This window comes from Aulonocara sp. 'chitande type north' Nkhata Bay, linkage group LG10 (assembly GCF_057382095.1).
Source record: "Aulonocara sp. 'chitande type north' Nkhata Bay isolate Kocher_YH1m ecotype deep benthic linkage group LG10, A_spYH_male_GT1.1, whole genome shotgun sequence".
Taxonomy (NCBI): domain Eukaryota; kingdom Metazoa; phylum Chordata; class Actinopteri; order Cichliformes; family Cichlidae; genus Aulonocara; species Aulonocara sp. 'chitande type north' Nkhata Bay.
The window spans coordinates 33,779,482-33,794,501 of record NC_141353.1 but is presented as its reverse complement, the minus strand read 5'-3'; positions in this window follow the sequence as shown (position 1 = coordinate 33,794,501).

Below are 15,020 nucleotides of genomic sequence, written 5' to 3'. Positions count from 1 at the left end.
TGTGGATTATGAACATATGTAACCTAGTTATTTCTAATTAAATTCTGCAAAGTGTGCATCAGTCTGCAGCAGAGTGCTTCTTGACAAAATAAGTGTTAAGTGCTGAGCGGGAAGTGAGTGTTAGTTACATTTAGAGATGCATAAGAACTTGGTAACTTGCTATGGCAGTTTTGAGTTTTAACTTGTGTCCTTCAGCCTTGAGATACAAGTTACTTGTTACTTATCAAAAGGATATTAAAAGTACTTGTGCTAAGTGTAGTTTACACTGATCTAAAAGAATTTCCTTGAATAATGAGAGCAATAAACAAGACTGTTAACTGGCGCTTATCTTTCATACTATGTGCTTGCTCAGATTTGAAGTGGAATTTTTTGCTGTAGAAAGAAGTTTTCTTCCCATGCAGAGTGTACAGCGGATGCTAATGTTTTTTTTTGTCAAACTCAAAGTAATGTCAGTACTTCAAAGCTATAATTGATGCATGGTCGTACTCTCTCCTGCGCTTCATGTTATCCATTGTTGATCTACACACGTCTGTTGCTGCCACAGATGTCACACGCTCGTATGTCATTGTCATGAGACACTCTCACAAACACAACAGTTTAGTAACGCAGTAATCCAGCATGCTTACGAGAAAGTAACAGTAATCTAATTAGTTATATTGTTACTTGTTACAGTTATTTGATATTATATTTTGCACTATCCCACTGTATATTACTGCACACTTGTATTCTATTGTACATATTGAATATCTTATTCCTCTGCTCCTCTGTCTCGCTTGCTGCATTGAGCATGTGTATGACAAAAGAATTTCCCTCGGGATAAATAAAGTTCTTCTTATCTTATCTTATCTTACTTTTTTGCAATAGTAATCCCTTACTTTACTCGTTACAGTTAAAAGTAATTGGATTACAGTAACGCTGCCCATTTCTGCTCAAGGCTGATAGGTAACTGGTAGTGAAACAAGAAAAACATAATTAATCAGGGAATCAGAGCAGGACATGATTCAAACGATAAGTACTCTTAAACGACAAACAAGAAGTAACAAAAATACAAATACTGAGGACAAATAGTACACACTGAAATAAGAATACTCACATCAAAAATGGAGTGTGAAAGCATAACCTCAGGAATATGAGACAGATCGATAGGGAAATAAACTGAAAAAACCAAAAAATACAACTTGAGCTGAATGAAAAGCAAGAAAATGAAATTCAACCTCAGTTATATTAGGACCATGACAGCTCTAAGTTGCCTTTTTGGGGAGGTAGGTGGTTCTGGCATTGATTCCCTTCCCCCAGTTTGGAGTTAGCAAGCTTCTGTGCATCTTTAATTTACACTAATTAATACTTGTTGGAGAGATTGTGTTGCAGGCTAATGAGCTCTCATCAGTTTGAGTAACCCTATCTTCTCTTTTCCAGTACTGCACTCAGGGCTTTGTTGTGCTGTTGTCTCATGCACATGGTGACAATCATAAACTGAAGTCTGGTGACAGCAGCAGAGAAAAATTATGACAGAAAGTAGCATGACCATAGATTTTATCAACCTGCAAAAGAGACACTGCTGAAATAAAAGAAAGGCTTCAGAAATTAGGTAAGAAAAAAAAAATCTTAAGTAAAGTTGTCCAGAGTTTGCTTATCAGCTGTGCTTCACTCAGCAGCAGGGTCAGCAGGGTCTTTATTGCAACAGTCTAGTTTGCATATTTGATGCCAGAGACCGGCTTCAATTAATTTCAAAGAATTACTCTCTCCTTATTGCGCTATTTGTGGAATACTAGGACACAGTTTACCAATGCCTGAAAACAACTGTGGTTTCACATCACTATTCTGTCCATCAACAATGCTGATTCCAAGTCTATTATATAGGTACTGCAAAAAACAACTAATAATGCAGATCTTAATTATGATTTCCGTTGCAGTTGGTTATTACATCTGTTGTGCAGGAAAAATATAGAATCATAGGAAGCAATGTGTCTGTGTGCGAAAGCCATAAAGAGTGAACAATTAAAATGCTGAAAATGTATCTAAAATTAGTCTCAATAAGAGCACATATTTCTGACGAATAAGTGTGCTTCTTTGTGGCAAGCTAAAATGCAATTACCACTTACACAATCAAAGGGAAACATATCAGCAAACCCAAAAGAGCAGAGACTGATTGCAGAAATTATGTTTATTGTCATTAGAGGTTGGTAAATTAAATTACTTCTTTAGAGCAGTTCTTCTGAGCACCTCAAAACCCAGTTCTCATTCAACAAAAACACGTCTAAAGGTCTAATCATGCCAGACCCACAGCCTGCAGTCAGGGAGAGCCACTCCATTCACATGGTTCTTAAACTGCATCTGTGACACTAGAATCCCCAGGGCGTGCTCTCCACAGATGCTGCTGCCAGACTAGCTCTCTCGTCTACATTCCCTATTTGGAAGGAAGAGATATGCAAAGAAAAAAGAACACCCTTCTTTATATCCTTGACAGCTCATTACCACGGAAACAACCCTGGGCTGGCATCACTGGCCAGCCCTTCTCACTGGAGGAAACAGACAATAAAAAAAGGGAGTGCTGAGGAGAAATGAGAGCGCAATATTATATACGATAACTGGACCTTTAATTAAAAAATGCTGAGTGCAGTCATCTGCTATATTTTAAGCTAAATCAGCTTGACTCGTGTGGCATTAACCCTACATTTTAGTAAAGGGCAATACCAGGTGTCACAAAGAGCTTCTGACATATCAGAATAAGCAAAATTTTCGTGAGCAGTATCGCTTTCTGTGTCCTATTATGGTTTGGGACACTCAGTGTTTTAGATGCTTTTGTTCAGGTATGGAAATAAAATAATGAGGGGGAATAAGGGATAAGACAGTCAGGTGGGGAAGCCTTGCATTGGATTTATTTCTAATAGACTGGGAGGATGGGCTTTTCTGCATCCAAGGAACTTTAACCTTGATTATGTTTGGGCAAACAAAGAAAAATCTGTTTAATTATCTATGTTCAAGTCATGCCCATAGGTATAGGAAGCATTAGCAGAAACAACTGTAATCCCTCCTGTTTGTGGTAACCACCCAAGAAGTTCTTCTCTTTGTTTTGTTTTGTTTTTTGAATGAATGAGGTCAGAGTCATACACATTAAGTCAAGAACTGGTTTTCACATTTTACATGTAGTCTCGCAGTTTAGTAATATCAAAATGGGACATGTAATACGGCATAAGAAAACAACATATATATTTGCACTTCTATTGTTTACAGATGATTAATTTAGTGCCTTTAGAAAACTGTGAAAGTTCCTTTAATTTCCTGAGCCTTCTTTACAGTTTGAATGATAGTTAGGTGTCAGTTAAAGTTTAATGGTAAGCACATGTTTTAGTTCGTTTCTTTGTCAAGCTTTAGCTGAGCTTGGACTAAACCTCTGAGACTAGCTTAGCTCTGAGTACATTTCTAGAAAGTCCAAAAGACTTAGAGATGGATAGTTTCTCAGTCTGGAGTTTCACACCTACACTGTTCCAAAAAATAGTAATGTTTTTTTATTTTACTGTGTATTTTACAGTTGAGTACTGTTTTTCCACAATATCATCAAATTTACATAAATCGACTGCGATTTCACATGTGAAATGTAAAATAACATAAAATCACTGTAAATGTAATAAAACATAATCTCCTTGTTACCCAAATATATTTCTCTGTACATATGCATAGTCAGATTGTGAAAATACATTGCACCTGAGGTGATGGCGCGGTCATGAAAACAATGTGACATGCCATTGGATGTCAACGGCATGACCATAAACATCGGCCAATGAATTAGAACCACAAAGTCGCAGGTATGGCTGTGGAAAGCGCGGTGGAAGAGATAGATTGAAAGATCATCCACGCAGTGCTGCAAGGCAAGTATATCAAACTCAGCTCAGTAGAATCAACTTGGCATTGCTTGACCATTATGGCTCGTAGTTTACCGAGACGGTAAAAGGCATGGAATCCCTAGCTATGAAGATAAAGGACGGCGTCTGTCAGTTCAAGGTGCAGTTAGCGGCTGGTCTGTATACTAACTTTCTGGCTAGCAGAGTTGTTGTTCGCTAATTTGTTAGCTGTCAAATTTCTGTGACCGTGTAAACACAGCAGTTGCTACGCGGATAGTTTCTACACCGCTAATACCCGTTAGGGGGCCCACGATGACAGTGGCCACTGATGCATTTGTCTTAATGTGAAAGTAAGTAGGCAACATAAGAGCTAATAGGCGACCTGTTCCACTCTAGCAACGCACCTGCACTCTTGTAGAGAGCTCGTGCGTGCCAAGATGTGCTGTAAGAGAAATAGGAAATAGAAATAGCCCACTGTGCTAGCTTTGCCCTGTAAAATGTAATGGACATGTAAGCCAAGTATTTCCTTCTATTTTGTGGAAAGGAAGTAGGGCTAAAGCAGCTGGGGCGAATTATTTGACTACATTTAAACGTACATTGCATACACGTATTTGAATTTTGGCAGGTTTCATGATTCATAAGGTTTTGTTTCTTCCCCTGCAGATTGGTAGCGTGAGTTCTCAAATTTATTCAGTAAGCTGTAAAGGTGAGTATTGTGCTGCATTTACCGATGTCAAAAGATTACACCTGTCGCAGTTATGGTGCTTTAATGTAAATGTTTGGGCACCCATGGTCAAAATTTCAGTTCATGTGAACGGTTAAGCAAGTAGAAGATGAAATAATCTCCAAATGGCTTAAAGTTATAGATGACAATTAATTTTAAATAAAATCATTTTCATAATTTTTTAAACAGAAAAGGAAAAGGCCCACAGCAAAAGTTTAGACACCTTGTAGTTGATCGTAGGGCCCAAACTGCATGCCAGTGTATGTAATTGATATACATCAGTTGTAACATTGCAGTTAGTTGTTTGAGTCATGTGTGGATTTGTTTTTTTGTCCCCTTGTCTCTTGTTCATGTACACAACAGGAAACTCTACTTTGGTAGCCGAGCACTTCATGTTATCTGTGGACCAGGCAATTGTGAATGGCCATATCACTATCTTCAGCAACGCACTTATCCTGATGTTTGGCTCTTACTACTGCACGAACATTTCTTATCCAGTAGCCCAGGCAGCAACCTTGGAATTCTTGCAACGGTAAGGCAGCACCAGTCAATTTTATGCATTGAGACATAAGAATGATGAGACAGTGAAATCTAAAGTTATGCAATCCAAATCAAATCATCAGATCTCCTTTCATTTGCAGCTAAAACACATAAGAATGAGCAATGCTTGAGTGTTGAGATGATTTGCAGATTGATAAATCAACAAATAACTAATATTTATGTTTCAGATGGCTGTCTCTGAAATATCCTTGATTCATGCTCATGTCAAGTTATAGAAAGAGACCTTTGAGTAGTAGATGTTCACAGATGTTTCACTACCCTGAAACAGCATTTGCAATAGACTCACAGGTTAACCAAACATCTTTGCATCACCCCTCTGTTCCACAATGACCTGTATGTCCAAACGCGCACTCAAAAGCAAGCTCAATCTACACTTAGATTCATTGCAAATGTAAAAAAACACATACAGTCCAGTCCTCAGTTTCTTAATGAAGTTGTTGTTTTTCATTCGACAGATGCCTTAAGCTAAACCCCGACAAGGGATCCAAAGTGGAGTGGAACACATCTAAGAAAAACCTTGCAGTCAATCCAAAGGTTCTGACGTTGATTGCCAAAATTGCGGACTATGAGTGGAGAGCATAAAAAGTTCTTATTTTTATCCTGAGGATAACTATATCTGTTGTTCAGTAACACTGGTCTCTGGTTCATGGTCAATGTCAACAGCACGGGTGGCCCGGTTGATAGGGGAAAAGTGAAATATAGGCTGCAAATCCTATTCACATTTAGCTAGCATTAGTGCTAGCCAGTTGGTATGTTACTGTCTGCTGACAGGCTCTCTGTCACTCTGTCCTGCTTTAGGTGTAGCATTGTCTTAAGTATTATCTTCATCTCAGTTCATTGTAATAGGCTATTCATTGACACTTGTGGTGCTTGCTCTGCAAACACAGTCCCATTCGTTCAGTTATTTTGGTAAAAGTTTGTGTTAAAGTGACAACTTACAACATATCAATACATCAGTTAAGTATAATCAGCATAACAATGAGGCTTTTGTTTTACTCGTGTTGTTCTTTGCATATGATTACTTTGCAAATTTCTCCAAGGGAACCCAAATGGCCAGCAGCAGCCCTGAATGTGAGACTTTCAGAAAGCTAGAGCTACTTCTAAACCTGCAAGTTATGTGCCTCAAATATACCCCTTTTCGTTGCTCCAGATGTGGGGAGGCAGATGAACATTCGAGGTGGCATCGCCCCCTTCTTTTGTACTCAAATGTGCGTTTGCATTACATTCTTTTTTTCTACGTGCCTTTGTTTATGCATAAGTGTTAGTTGTTCTTGGATTGTTCCAGGAAGTGTTATCTTCTTGTCAATAAAATCCATGTTAATGATTGAAACCATGTCTCATGTCTTATAAGTAAAATAAACCTATACAAACTGCTCATACACAACATATGATCAAGAATTAACATAATCTTGATGTAATTATAATCAGGGGTTTTGTTTAATAAGGGTTCTTTGGGTGTTTTGTGACAGATAAAACCCACAATCTTACAGGGAGCATTTAATTAGCACTTAATTCAAACTGAAAGTCCAGTAAATATTCAGGAAATTTAAGTTAAATTACACTTAAAATCTAAATTTACATGTGATATTATGTAAAATTGACAGTGAATTGTAATTTTAAAGCCAATATCTAGTTTTCTGACCTGTTTTGAAAGATAAATTATTTTGTGCTGTATAATGTAGTATTACATCAAATATAATTAAATATACAATTTTTTTTACATAAAATAATGTTATTTAACCCAACTGTATATTTCTGTAAATTTAAGCATTATTATTCATGTTGGCACATTCATTGACCTTGCTTATAGGTAATTTCATTGTTTACTCACGTTAAAATGTTCCTAATTCAATGTCTAAAAGCACTTGGAAAATGCAAAATCCCATGTAAAATTAGCGCAACAAACTCTATTTTCATTACTGAAAATAACTGTATTTTTATGAGAAAGTTATTTTCTGTTATTTTACGGTAGTATTTTAGCGTCCCAGCTGCCGGAATATTACTGTATTCAGTTTTTAACAAAAACAGTATCATATTGCTGTGTGATAAAGAAAAATGAGTGATATGACATGGCTGTCTTGCTAACTTTATTAAAGATCTCTTTCTAGGGTACTTTACAAACCTAATTACACACGTCATCATGTAGGTTTGATGACTCATTTCCATGTAGAATTGTGGATCGTTCAGAGACAGTAACAAACCAGGAAAATTGCTTCTTGTTTAAGTCAGTGGCTCTGCTGGTAGATATTTCCAATTTATTTCTTTAACCAAATTTTTAAAAAGCGATGTGCTGATTTGGCACTTCACGCTTACTGACAAAATATACTGTCTTGTGAAAACAGTTTTCATGGAGTCCTGTGAAAAATTAAATACACTTCACAATTCAGTAGCTTGCAGAACCAACTTTAGAAGCAATAACTTGAAGTATGTCTGTATGACTTCATCAGTCTCTCACATTGTTGTGGAGAACTTTTGGCCTACTCTTCTTTACAACATTGCTTCTCGTAAGGTCCCACCGTAACATTTCAATCAGGATGAGGTCTTTTTTTTTTGGGGGGGGGGGGTAGGTAGCCATTACATTGAGGATTTGCTTGGGACTATTATATGTCCAATTGTGGTTTTTTGATGCAAAATATTCTAGAGATGTTGTACCTTCCTGAACATTAGCATTTAACATGTTAATGGAGGGATGTGGAGTTTGAGACGATTCTCTGGGCTTTGATTGTCCTGGAACCTTGGGAAGATTTTGTTGGGCTGTCCACTCCTGGGAAGACTGTGCCATTGTATCAACACACCTGAATGTACCAGACCAACTCAAAATGCACCGATGATCAGTTAATCAGGTCAACTGGATTAGCGGGATCTGGCTGCTACTCACCCTTTGAATTTCTATGCAAGCAATAAATGGGTACATACTTTTTTTTTTCAGGACTGAACTGTGTTAGATTCTGATATGACAAACAATAATATTAGTTTTATCAAATACATCATTGTGAAGTGTGAGCTGACTAGTAAATAAATTGATGCACCAACTATTATCATATTACATATCCTCACAATCAAATATGTGGTCCGACACAGGAAAGTCCAATAAATTTGGTAAGAGCATGCGGCAAATACATATTTTTCTCCTAAAGAAAAGAAACACGCTGCTCTATAAGTTGAGGTACCACTGTAAGTAAAAAAGATGGCCTGGGCAGTTTCACACTGAAGTCAATTACTATTTAACTAACTTTAAGACACATGCTGAACTGTTGCGTATAATTTGAATTGGTTTTAAGCTCTTCCACATCAATTTGCTATTAGCCTAACAAGCACCAGATGTCTGTGTAAAACATGCCGGCTGCAAGATGCGAGGAAGCAGCAGGTTGACTGCTGGGGAACAGTCGAAGATGACGCATTTCTGCAAATTTACGCTGTGCTTGTTTAACAGGTGCTGATAAATTGCTCATATTTTACACTTACAGGGATAACAAGCCACACCATTGTCAGTCTCAGCAAGACTCTGAGGTCTTTATCATAATCTTGGCTTTGTGTCCTCATGTTCTACTCTGTCTGAAAAGTGTGACAGCAGAAAAGACAACATAAAGGATTGTGAAAGAAAGGCAAAAAATCCCCAGAAATAGCCAGGTATGTACAGAATGATGATCTTAGAATATTCAATATTCAGTTTTATTTGTATAGCGCCAAATCACAGCAACAGACACCCCAAGGATGCAGGGTTCATATTATTTGGTTATTGTGTCAAATTCTGTCATCTTAACTTTATTTCCTTGTTTACCATTCATATGCCAATCTATTGTATATGCGTAATTCAAAGAGGGCTTAGAACGGAAAGAACTGCAAAAGACTGCTAATGATCTCATAATTTAAACATCTTAAACTTGTCAGCATGCTATTTGATTTCACACTGACTCAAAATGTTGCCCCCTGCTACACAGCTATAATAGTAATGCCTTCAAACAAAATGAGCTACTCCTCGGTAACATCAGTATGGTGTATTTTCGCTCTCTCTTTCCACTGTCTAACCATATTGCAAAACAGACATAAGGGGCACGCATAAAAAGTTGTTGCTATTTTATTTTTATTTTGCTTTCCCTTAAAAATGTACACATCTTAAAGTGCATCAGTTAGCCTGAGGGGGTTGTTTGAAAACATGGAGAGGAGATTTTTCCAGGTAGGTGAGCAGGAAACAAGACAGGAAAACAAGACCACAGCAGGCTATCACACACTGCTTTAGAGTGAAGTGGCACAGCACACACACTATAAGTAAGATCACCACTCTGACAGAGAAGCTAAATCTTCTTTCAGCCTCTGCTCGACCACCCTGCCACCTGTGACTGAATTGCATGTGTTCACTGTTGCAGAGTAATATAGCTCGCATGCTCAAGAAATGTGAACAAACTATCATTTTGCCTTTATTAACCATAGGTACACTAAAACATGCAAAAATGATACATATGATGTTACGCACCTTTTTTCAGAGGACACCGAGGAGATGAAGAGCAATTGGTCGGGTTGCAGAGTGCTGAAGAAGCATCAGCATGGATAACCTAAGGGTTGTTCTGAAGTTCCTGGTGCAGCAGACGACATAGTAATGGAGCAGAGTTAATTCAAATGCTGGAAAGGTAGATCAGAAAATTCACAGAAGAAAGGGCAGAGGTGAGCACCAGCGAGGCTGGGTCAAACTGAAGCTGATGGGGTAACAACACTGTGAGTGTGACACTGCTGGTAAAGGAGGTAACTGGAGAGAGGTGTTGCAATGAAAATATGGCTAAATTTTTTTCTTTCTTTCCTTTTATTTTGCACAGAGAGACTTTCGATCCCTGACATTTGTTTGTAAGTATACTGAAAGCAATGCGCAATATTTGGGGGACAGTGATGGGATGCATTTATATGAAAATATGATAGCTTTCTACAAGCAAGATTCTCCGTGTACTTAAGTACTGTGGCGGCTTCTGAATTTCTATAATGTCTCCTTTTTTGCTGCTGTTGACTAGTATTGTCAGCAATGTGACACACACAGAAGTGTGTGGCAGCAGTACATTTACTCAGTTGGATTTTCTTGAATTACTTTTGTTTCACAAAATTGCACTTCATTTTTATGGCAGGATGCTTTAAACAAATAAAAGAGATAAATGTTTTATTTTTATTCATTCAGCCTGACTTTTGTTTGACTCCAACAATTTGATTCAGTGCACCTCTAGTTGTTCTCTCTCTATTTTTCTCTCTGTGTGTTCTGCTCTGGATGCAACCCAGTCATGGTGGATTCAACTGCCAGCAGCCAATCACACTGGAAGGTCGTTGTTGTTTCCTTTCCAGCCTACAAAATTCCATGGCAACAAAATGCACTGCTGTCTTTGTTTACCTAAACATTTGGACCCTTTAGTATAATAATAATAATAATAATAATAATAATAATAATAATAATAATAATAATAATAATAATAGGGCAATAAGTTACAATTTACTTTACGTAAGTAACAGTTAATAAGCTATTGCAATGGAAGATGGTTTTATAACCAGTTCTATTAAATCAATCAAACAAAATATAATTGAACAAATAAAGTAAAGTGGTAGGTTTTAAATATAATTTAAAGTTTATTAGATTGCCCGATTTCTTCTTGCAGGTCATTTTACAACTGAGGGATCCAGTCAGTGCAGAAGTCAGGCATGGATTTATCAGTATGGCATCCTGCCAAGACTTCTCTAGCCACTGCTGTTATATGAAGTTCTAATAACCACTGTGAAAGGCTTTGAGCTAGACATCAGCTATTGGCCAATTCCCCCGCAAGTAGCTGGGCATACGAGTCCAAGCAGCACTGGACTTTTTAGGCACATCAACAATATGCAGCTTCCTTTCACTGTCTTGACAGAGGAATTGGAGGTCACTCATGTCATTTAGCTGCTTCTTTATATAGAGACCCTTCAAAGTTTCCTCTGCAGGAACTAAATTTTAAACTCGGAGGAAGTGGGCAGAGAGTGCAGTGAAGTAGGCAGAAGCAAGGGTGAGAGACGGCATTCTGTTCTGTCTCTGTGGCACATAGATGAGCTTGGTAGCTACACAAGAATTTACAATGATAAAGCCTCGGGAAGGGGTAAATGCCAGTTGATCCATACGAACTAAAGATGCTACAGTTTCTTCAACTGCTCTGCTTCTGGACTAACTGGTTGAGCCATTGAGCAGGTCAACGCTTGGTTAGAAGCCTGAGACTTATCAACCTCACTTAGGTTGCTAAGTGTGCTAAGATCCAAAAATACTAAATGATCCTTGGTTTGTCAGTGATTATATGTCCAAGTTGCATCATCTGGGTGTTAAGAAACTTGCCAAAAATAATCATTTTGGCAAGGACTTTTCACTTACACTTAAATCACAGTTGTCTAAAAGCAAATATGCTTTTACTTGAGTACAGCTGGCAACTGTACCCACCTCTACAGGGAAAATACAAGCAAAATAGCCTTCCATTTTATAAAATATCACGCAATTATGTATGAATTCAAAAATCTCATTCAGAATCTTTGGCATGAAGTTATACATGTCAAAGGGATATGCTAAGTAAATAGCAGCAAACATCTGGCTCGCTAATTTTAATTAGTCCAGGCTTATAGCTGGGCTCTGCTCTATGTTGTCATAAGGAATGTTCTTTCTAAAAGTTCTTTAAAAAGCCACGAAATGCCTTGGATAAGAAAAAATATCAGATTAAATTTTGAAACAGGTGCAGAAACTAGTAAGAAGTTCACCATTAAATATATTTTATGTGTTCAAGGTGCACTATAAAACTTTGTCTTTGATGATAAAGTACTTTCTCCTGTCACTCACCTGAGTAAGTGTATGAAATTATTCCAGTGCAAGTTTCAGTCCTTGTGGGCCTCAAAGACAACAAAGCATTACTTGGTTACTATAGACACTGAGGCCAAGGAAAAGCTTTTACATAAAAAAGCAAAACTAAAATTAAAAACAATCTGCTCTTGAATTGTTGTGTGAGACTTCTTAGTCTTTAGTCACAATCCAGAACAGTTTTTTTTTTTGCCATTACAGGTCAAAATCACTTCTGATATATCAGGAGCAGAAGGCAGGTTCATTACCTACTACTGGGAAAGAAGGTGTGTTCTCCTTTCTGATAATCAATAGACAAAGTAATCAGCATTATGTAGGTGAAATCTTGCAGTTGTACTCGCATGTAAAATCTCTGATAGATAATGATGAATAATGATTGTTTCTAAACTTAAACCAAGAAGTTTTAGCAAAAAAAATGAACCTCGGAAATTTTATAAAACGTCGATATATCACATGTTACACCAGCAAACACTTAGTATTTCCAGTTGGTGCACAGATTCATAACAATCCTCCTTTGGTTTTCTATTAAATATATTCGACTACCAGGAGTGGAAACATGACAAAATGTGTATCTTTGTGCTGATTTCTGAAGATAAGATAAGATAAGATAAGATAAGATAAGATAAGATAAGATAAGATAAGATAAGATAACCTTTATTAGTCCCACACGTGGGAAATTTGTTTTGTCACAGCAGGAAGTGGACAGTGCAAAAGTTATGAGGCAAAAATTAGAATACAATAAGAATAAATACAGTACACAACTGTACAGAATAGAATAAAATAAAATACTATATACAGTAGAATAAAATAAAATAAATATACAATAAGATAAAAATAGAATACAAATACAAATACTATATACAACTGAGTAAAAATACAACGATGACAGAAAGGATTATTGCACTTGGTATTATTGTCCTGCATTCTTTTTATTTCATATCTTACCTTGTAGTCTCATGCATCACAGTACTAGTTACGGGGTTAGAAAACCAGCATCTCCATGGTATTCCAGTGATCCATTTTGCCAGTGTAAACAGCCTGACTGCTCCTTCACCTACCTATCTTTACCTCTTATCTGCTTCTACCCTTTCCTTCTCTCTACGTCTATCTTGGTCTGACTTCGTCTGCCTCTGTCTCTTCAACCTGTCACACACAACTGCACACCTCATCAAAAAAAGAGAGAAAAAAACCCCTCTCTAAGCTACTCACTTAACCATCTATCCCTCACTTTCTCTTACTATCACTCTCTATTGAGTAGTTTCCAGTACTGTAGTCATGAGATAGCAAGCCAGGAAGAGTTTAAAAAGAGTTTGACTTATTTATTTGTTAAATTTAGTTTGTAATTTAAGGAATTTGATTAAATCAAGTGTGACATGAGCCCAGAAAACCTATCAACACAATGGCTACCTGGTTTATCATTTGCTCAGCAGTTTGAGGCATAGTAGGAATGCTTTAATAAATCATTTGGTAACATAAAGGCTGCCTTTAACAGTTTCTGCTCCAACTTTTAAATTTGTCCTGGAAAGACTGCTTTATTTTGAAAAGTAATTGGAAGAGAAGCAGTTGCAGACAGAAATACATTTAACTTATGTTGCACTTAGTACCATTTGCTACAAGTTTATTTCCTTTTCTCTGTGTTTTTTATTTTGCTTGATTTTTGTTTTGTTTTGTTTTTTCATTTGACCAGACACGTGATTCACTTTGAGACACATGTTATATAGTCTTTGCCACCAATTGCATATTGAATGTGGAGATATCTAGCATAATGCTGACTCTGTGTCCCTGTACAAAATCTCAAAATAATCATTTTTTTTTACATGGTCAAAGCCAGAAAGCCATTTTTTATAAGCACATGCACCAATTACAAAATCCATTAATATCTGTCACTTTCTGTCATAAATCATACAACTCAACAGCTAGTCTCACTGTAATTATTGTAAAGCAAGAAGCAGAAGTCCATGATTAGGTTTAGTCATTATTTCCCTCCATGTGATTAATCTCAGCTTTGAAATAATAAATGGGAAAAATGAACCAGTTCTATGTCAATGTTTTTGTAATTGTGAATTTGAGCATGACATACAATTAAACCACAGAAATCTGTTCCTGACAGTCTCTTCTCCCTTCTTTCTCTCTGTGACAAATGCAACAATCAATGCTCTGTCATGTTTGTGCTTGTGTCAGAGCATCTAAAAATATCATGAAACCTACAAATGTCAGATTGAAAACTATTTGCGTGTCTCTGTTCACTCAAATGTCATTTTTCCCCTTACACAACAGAGGAAAAAGCCTTAGATAATGCTATATATTTCTGTTAGCAATATTAACTAGAATAAAATACATTTCTATTTCTATTGCAATATTTCAGTGTTGATTAGAAGCACTGCTTGTAACATTATCCATAGTTTATTTTCATAATTATTCCCTCTACGAGAGGACCGTTTTATTTCCATTCAGAGTACAAGTTTAAATGCACGCACATCATCTCAATTCCCTGCTTTATTTAAACTCTCATTAAAGCAGTTCCTTCAGCCCTTACTGAATTTATACACGTTTTACAGAATCACATGTGCTTCAGTCTTTGCCTTCAAGCTTCAGTGAGCAGGTCGTATCTTAAATGCTAATTGTTAAAGGTTTACATTCTTGCCACTTAGTACTAAGAACTCTCATTTGGATTTTAAGATATAGCTAATAAACACTGTTCAAACATAGGTCGAATTCAACATCAAAGTGTGGATTTCTCCTGGCTTCTCGTGATTTTCTCATGATTTCTCATCACTGCTAAATTTTATTGATCACTTTGTTCAGCAGTTCTTCTTTATTATGGGAATAATCAGATTTAATGAAGTTATATGAGATTCAAAACTATCCTTAACCTTCCAACATAACATGTTTAGCACTTTCCTATGTATGAACTGGCTCCAAGACAATGCTGACTAATGTTTTCTGGCACACTGTGTTTTAGGGGAATCAATTTTTCCACAATAACTCGGCCAGGCAAGAATCTGCCCTGTGGAATGAAGGAAAGCATATTACTCCTAATGCAAACCCTATTATC